Source organism: Nicotiana attenuata, unplaced genomic scaffold, assembly GCF_001879085.1.
Source record: "Nicotiana attenuata strain UT unplaced genomic scaffold, NIATTr2, whole genome shotgun sequence".
Taxonomy (NCBI): domain Eukaryota; kingdom Viridiplantae; phylum Streptophyta; class Magnoliopsida; order Solanales; family Solanaceae; genus Nicotiana; species Nicotiana attenuata.
This window is the reverse complement of record NW_017674381.1, coordinates 1-5,398: the sequence shown is the minus strand read 5'-3', so window position 1 is coordinate 5,398 and position 5,398 is coordinate 1. Positions and strand designations below refer to the sequence as shown.

The 5,398-nt window shown below is 36.1% G+C and overlaps 1 long non-coding RNA gene across 1 annotated transcript; it reads left to right on the top strand.

Annotated features, from left to right (window-relative positions):
- Window positions 1-3,716: 3,716 nt before the first annotated feature.
- LOC109218552 lies at window positions 3,717-5,378 on the top strand. The gene is made up of 3 exons (XR_002066778.1): window positions 3,717-3,822; window positions 4,607-4,681; window positions 4,832-5,378. It is a non-coding gene; the product is annotated as an uncharacterized LOC109218552 (long non-coding RNA).
- Window positions 5,379-5,398: the final 20 nt, after the last annotated feature.

Below are 5,398 nucleotides of genomic sequence, written 5' to 3'. Positions count from 1 at the left end.
GCCATAAAACTAAAGGCCTTCAAATACTTCAAAGATACTTCGAAAAGAACAGGTTAATCAGGCTACCCTCGGCATAAGCAAAGGAGTTTCGATAAATATCAGCTCTGAACAATAAAAAAAAAGGCTTCGAAAACAATCAGCCTTCGATGAAAAGGTTTCGAAAATTCAACCTTCGAGCGAGCCTCCCGAGGTACTCAACTATCGTCATTCATTGACTCATAATCGAGGTTCTCGTTTTGAGCCGTCGAAGAGTCGGACGAACATAAAACATGCCACATAATCAAAGCTTCAAAAGTCTTTAGCCGAAATGAGGGAAAACTATAACCATATTAGAGGTCGCATCGACCCAACCTAAAGAGATGCGTAAGAGCCTAAGGGCCAGCTTAAAGAGCCTAAGGGCCAATGCGTAAGAGCCTAAGGGCCAACCTAAAGAGCCTAACGGCCAATGCGTAAGAGCCTAAGGGCCGGCCTAAAGAGCCTAAGGGCCAATATGTTGAAAACCTAAGGGTCAATGAGCTTGAGTCAAAACTTGATTCGAGGACCGATCCCTAAACGGTCAACTATTATCAATTGTTAATCAAACACAACCTAAGGGTTCTTATCTAAAAGTCCAACATATCGGACTAATTATCGGCAGACATCAAAACTCAAAACATAAACAAAGACACAAGCAAGTGGGAATTTATATAAAGGGAAAACCAAAGGGTTCCTTTTTTATTATAAATAATGGTACAAAGATACATTTACAACACTCTCACGGGGAGCCCGATGCAAAGAACAAGAAATAAAAACCTAACCTACCGCCGGGGTCACTTGGCCAGACGGAGCTCTCTCAGAAGTTGTGCCTTTAACGGCTTGGCCCTCGACCCCCAAAGCATCAACGGCCTCCTCCCCCTAGGGGACTTCGCCTTCATATTCATCATCCTCCGAGCTGCTAGTCGAACCACTGGCTGAACCATCATCGGAAGAAAGCAGAGCTGCCGATTCTTCCTCTAGGGCCTTCACCCTCTTGATCTCAGCAGAAAAATCAATGCCCCGAAGGTTCTCTTTGCTTAGAATTCAGGCCTCGAAGGGACATTGAAGAGTTGAAGAATTCAAAATCGTTCCTTGTTATTTCATTCCAAGAAACGCAGGGACTATCTGTATACGGTTAAAATCAGGAAAGACCGATTGTAAGGCTTCTATGGCGTTTTTGAGCCCGAACTCGATGGGCTCGAAGCGTAGTCTAAGGCTCGAAGCACTCATCTCGAGAGGGTATATCAAGGAATCATCATAGCTTACCTTGAGGCAGCATGAAAATCGACGACCGTCATGGAAAGGTGGGAGTTCCCGAGGGCATGTGATTAGAACTGACAGAGTCTGCAAGAAATAGTACAAGTCTGTACTGAGCCGTTATATAGCTATACCAGTAGCATTCCCTCTTCATTTATTAGGCATGCACCATGTGGGGATTCTCCCCTCCTATATAAAGGGGACCCTTGTCATTTTGTAAGACACGATACATTGAATACAAGACAACATTCTCTGCTCTCTTTGCTTAAACAATTATTCTACATTTTTATTGTTTATTCTTTCATTGTTCATTCATTGTTCATTTATTGTTCTTCAATTATTGTCCATTATTAACTGCAAAAGGCTATCTTTGAGACCTTCGTTATCATTGTTTCTTCATCAATTGTTCATCGCTAACTGTCCTAACTACCTCGAATCCTTGTTCCGGCCAACTCGAGGCTTAGTTTCGCGATAGCTTTGGTTTGCATATTCTATTCTCTTTACTTATATTTAGCATCTATTACCGAACAACTAGCAGTAAAATAAATCACATATTTTTAGAACCACAAAATCAAATATAATTGTCAATACCATTTTCGAGGTAAACACCAACCATTTTCACTGTTTAGAAATTGAAACAGATGCTATTGAAATATTCCAATTAATACTTTGCCATGATAACTGCTCCCTCTACACTAACCTTGTTAATGAGTGCAGGTTATTACTGAAGAAACTGGAGAATCCGATGATTCGACATCATTTCAGAGAAGGAAACAACGCTGAACATGTTTTGGCTACAGTAGGATCCAAGTAAGCTAGCACCAACCACCTTGCAATATTAAGCTCTCCACCTAGGGATATTTTGAAAGTGCTTCAAGGGGACAAAATTGGAGCACCTAGTACTAGACTAGTAACTAAAAATGTATTAAATAGTTTGGCTGAACTTGGGAACCTTAGTAGTATTAGTAACTCTATCTCTAACAGCCCTACTGGCTTAGATGTTTTTGATAGTCCCTATGGGACATCGCCCTATGTATTGTAACTAATTAAGTTTTAATGAATTTCGTCTTTCAACAAAAAAAAAAAAAAACAACAAATAAATAGTTCTATTGCAAAGTCAAAAGAAGCCACCACCATAATGAAGGAGGGAGTCCATCTCCTAAATAGCGACCGGATTATTGCGGTCGTAAGTATTCGTACTCATTAAAGCGTCTACATACATTCATGAATCTCACCTTCAAAATTTCTCAAAAATTAGATTAGGTGAGATCAAACTTGATAAATTTTAATAATTGTAATTTATTTAAGACCTAAATACAAATTTGGAATCAAAAGTATTCAAACTACAATATGAAAACCTAAATCTATACAGAGTTTATTTGAGCAACTAAGTGGAGGAAAATGAAATTGTAATCACTATTAATTGTCATGAATTGACATTTCAAACGATCAAGAACAACAATTACAAACAGTGTCTTCCAATATAATGCTATTTACATTTTAAAAAACATAGTTTTTAAATCGTCAATGAATTACGTACAATACAAAATTCAAATAAATACAAATGAGAGAAAAGTGAGAACTAAATATTTGTTTCAAAACACCAACCTATGTCTCGTGAAAGTCCAAAACGTGGACATCATTCAGAACACATCTCCAACTCGCAAATAATTTCCAAATGCCACTTTTAACAGATTATTTCGAAGTTAATGTCATCATATTTGCGTCAGTAATGACGTGAGCTTAATCGATAACTCTCAGGAACCACGTCATCTTCATGTATATCAGAAGTTCACCCCATTTATCACCCAAGATTATGTTGAGATTAATATAATTCTTATATTCGTTGTAATCTATGTGGCCAAGTTCTTTTTTTTTTTTTAGCGAAAAAGTGTTTTTTTTTGTTTGTCAAAGTTATTTTTTTCAAAGCTGAGGTGTTTGATCAATTCTTTGAAGGAAAAAATTTATTTTTGAGTAGAAGAGAAACAAGAGAAAAATAGCTTCTTTCCGAAATTATTTTCTTAAAAAGCGTTTCTGAAAAAAATACATTTAGAAGTATTTTTTAAAACTTGATTAAATACTAATTGTGACTCAAAAGTACCTTTTAAATTAATTAACCAAACACAAATTACTTCTCATAACTTTTTTTTTATTTTTTAAATAAGCTGATTTTAGAAATTTGGCCTAAAAAACTATTAATCAGAGATCATAATTTTTGTGTCCTAACAATAATTTTTATTTTTGTAAAAAGTGGTTTGCTCTCTAATAAATCTTACGCCGCATGAATTTAAATTAATTCTCCCTACAGACACAAAATGAGAAAAAGAAAAAATTCACCCTATTTCTCTTACCATGGACCTTCACATACATTAAAAACTCTCTCCATTTCTCGTAACTTCGTCACTGCTCTGCTCACACAACATCTTAGTATCCTATATAAAGTTCTCAAATTCTCATTCTCATACTTTATCAATTCACACTTCCAGAATCTTCTGAGTTCTCTCTCTTTGGCATTCATAGCAGCAAAAAATTAGCATCCATGGCTACACCGTAAGTCTTAGTTTAGCTTCCCCGTTTTCCTTCATTAATTTTCGATTGATCAGCTAGTTTTATTTGTAGAAAATAGATAACAGTGATCAGGGACGAAATACAAGTATGTGGAGAAGAGTGTCTGAAAATATATTCTAAAAAGGGCAGCCGGTGTACGGTATCTCGTGTTCACGCAGAGTAGGATCGCACCTTAAGGAGATAGTCTGTCCTAATGCAAGCATTAGTTGCTGTTTCTGCGGTTTGAAACCGTGACTTATAGATAATAAGGATAAGAAAACTTTACCGGATGCTCCGAGGCTCCCAGCTTCTCCTTCTGAAAACTTTTAAAGAATTATATTTATACTAAATTTAAGAAGTAGTGATTAGAAAGTTCTCATGAAAATTAGTGGTTGATACATCATCTAAGGGTTGGAAAAAAAAATTCCTATATTGTCCAAGGTTGTAGCTTAGTCATGGTGAAGCTAAGTTTAATTAAGGGGTTACTTGATCTACTTCATTTGAAAATTATAGTGCGTAAATAGGATTAAAAAAAATTGTACACATAAAAATTGTTATTGGAGAACTTCTTTGTGTTAAAGATGACTAAAAAATAGCATCACGTCAAATCTTAGTACTTCAATTGGTTGACGCGAACATCACCTTTATACAAAAATAGGTAGTGTGTGATACAACAGGACCATTAAATTAAAATGTTGGATATTAGTGATGGTTGTGTATGTATGTATACGTAACTGTTGAATTTTCATCAGTTTGCTTTTGATATATATTTGTTTTATTTGTACAGAAGTGTACAAGAAGTTTTACCACGATCACTTGATTCTACTTCTCAACCCCCGTCTCTCTTCGACGGAACTACCAGGTTTTATTTACTTTTCTCTTTTTATGGCCGATCACTCATTATTTCTTGTCTGCATTTAGAAGGAAAAAAGTGTAATTTCTTCTTTATGGCGTTGATTTATTTGAGTGGAGATTGGTGATGTGGATCTGTTGTTTTCATTTCTTGCTGAAGGTTATACATCAATTATATGTGCCCCTATGCTCAGCGTGTGTGGATTATCAGGAACGTCAAGGTTCGTTTCACTAGTTTATGATTTGGCTAGTATGGCTCATATGCTTGCTCCATTTTTATATGCAATTTTTTAATAACCGAGAAATCTCGAGGGCCAGCTGGCTCAAGAAGTCAGTCGATAGCGTCTCTCTACCCTTCTCCACTTAAATACTAGGCTTTTGCTTGCAACAAGGTTCAAACATGTGACGTGAGCCTAATCCACACATCACGAGCTATGCTGTCACATTATTATTGTTTGGAGAACCAAAGTTTTTCTTTTACTAAGATTATTTCAAAAACCTTGTACTTTTTAAACTATTGTGACTTGCAGCAATGGTACTTTTGAAATTTCTAAATATGCCAAGTTTGATTTAAAAAAATTAAAATTTAACGTCTGAATTCATCAAAATTAAGTGCTCAACCCTTATCCAAACACCAGAAGCAAGCTACCTGGTATTCCTCCTTTTAAGTTGTGTATATTGCTTCATTTGGTCTGCCGTGGACTATCACGATGAAGTTAGGTTTTCC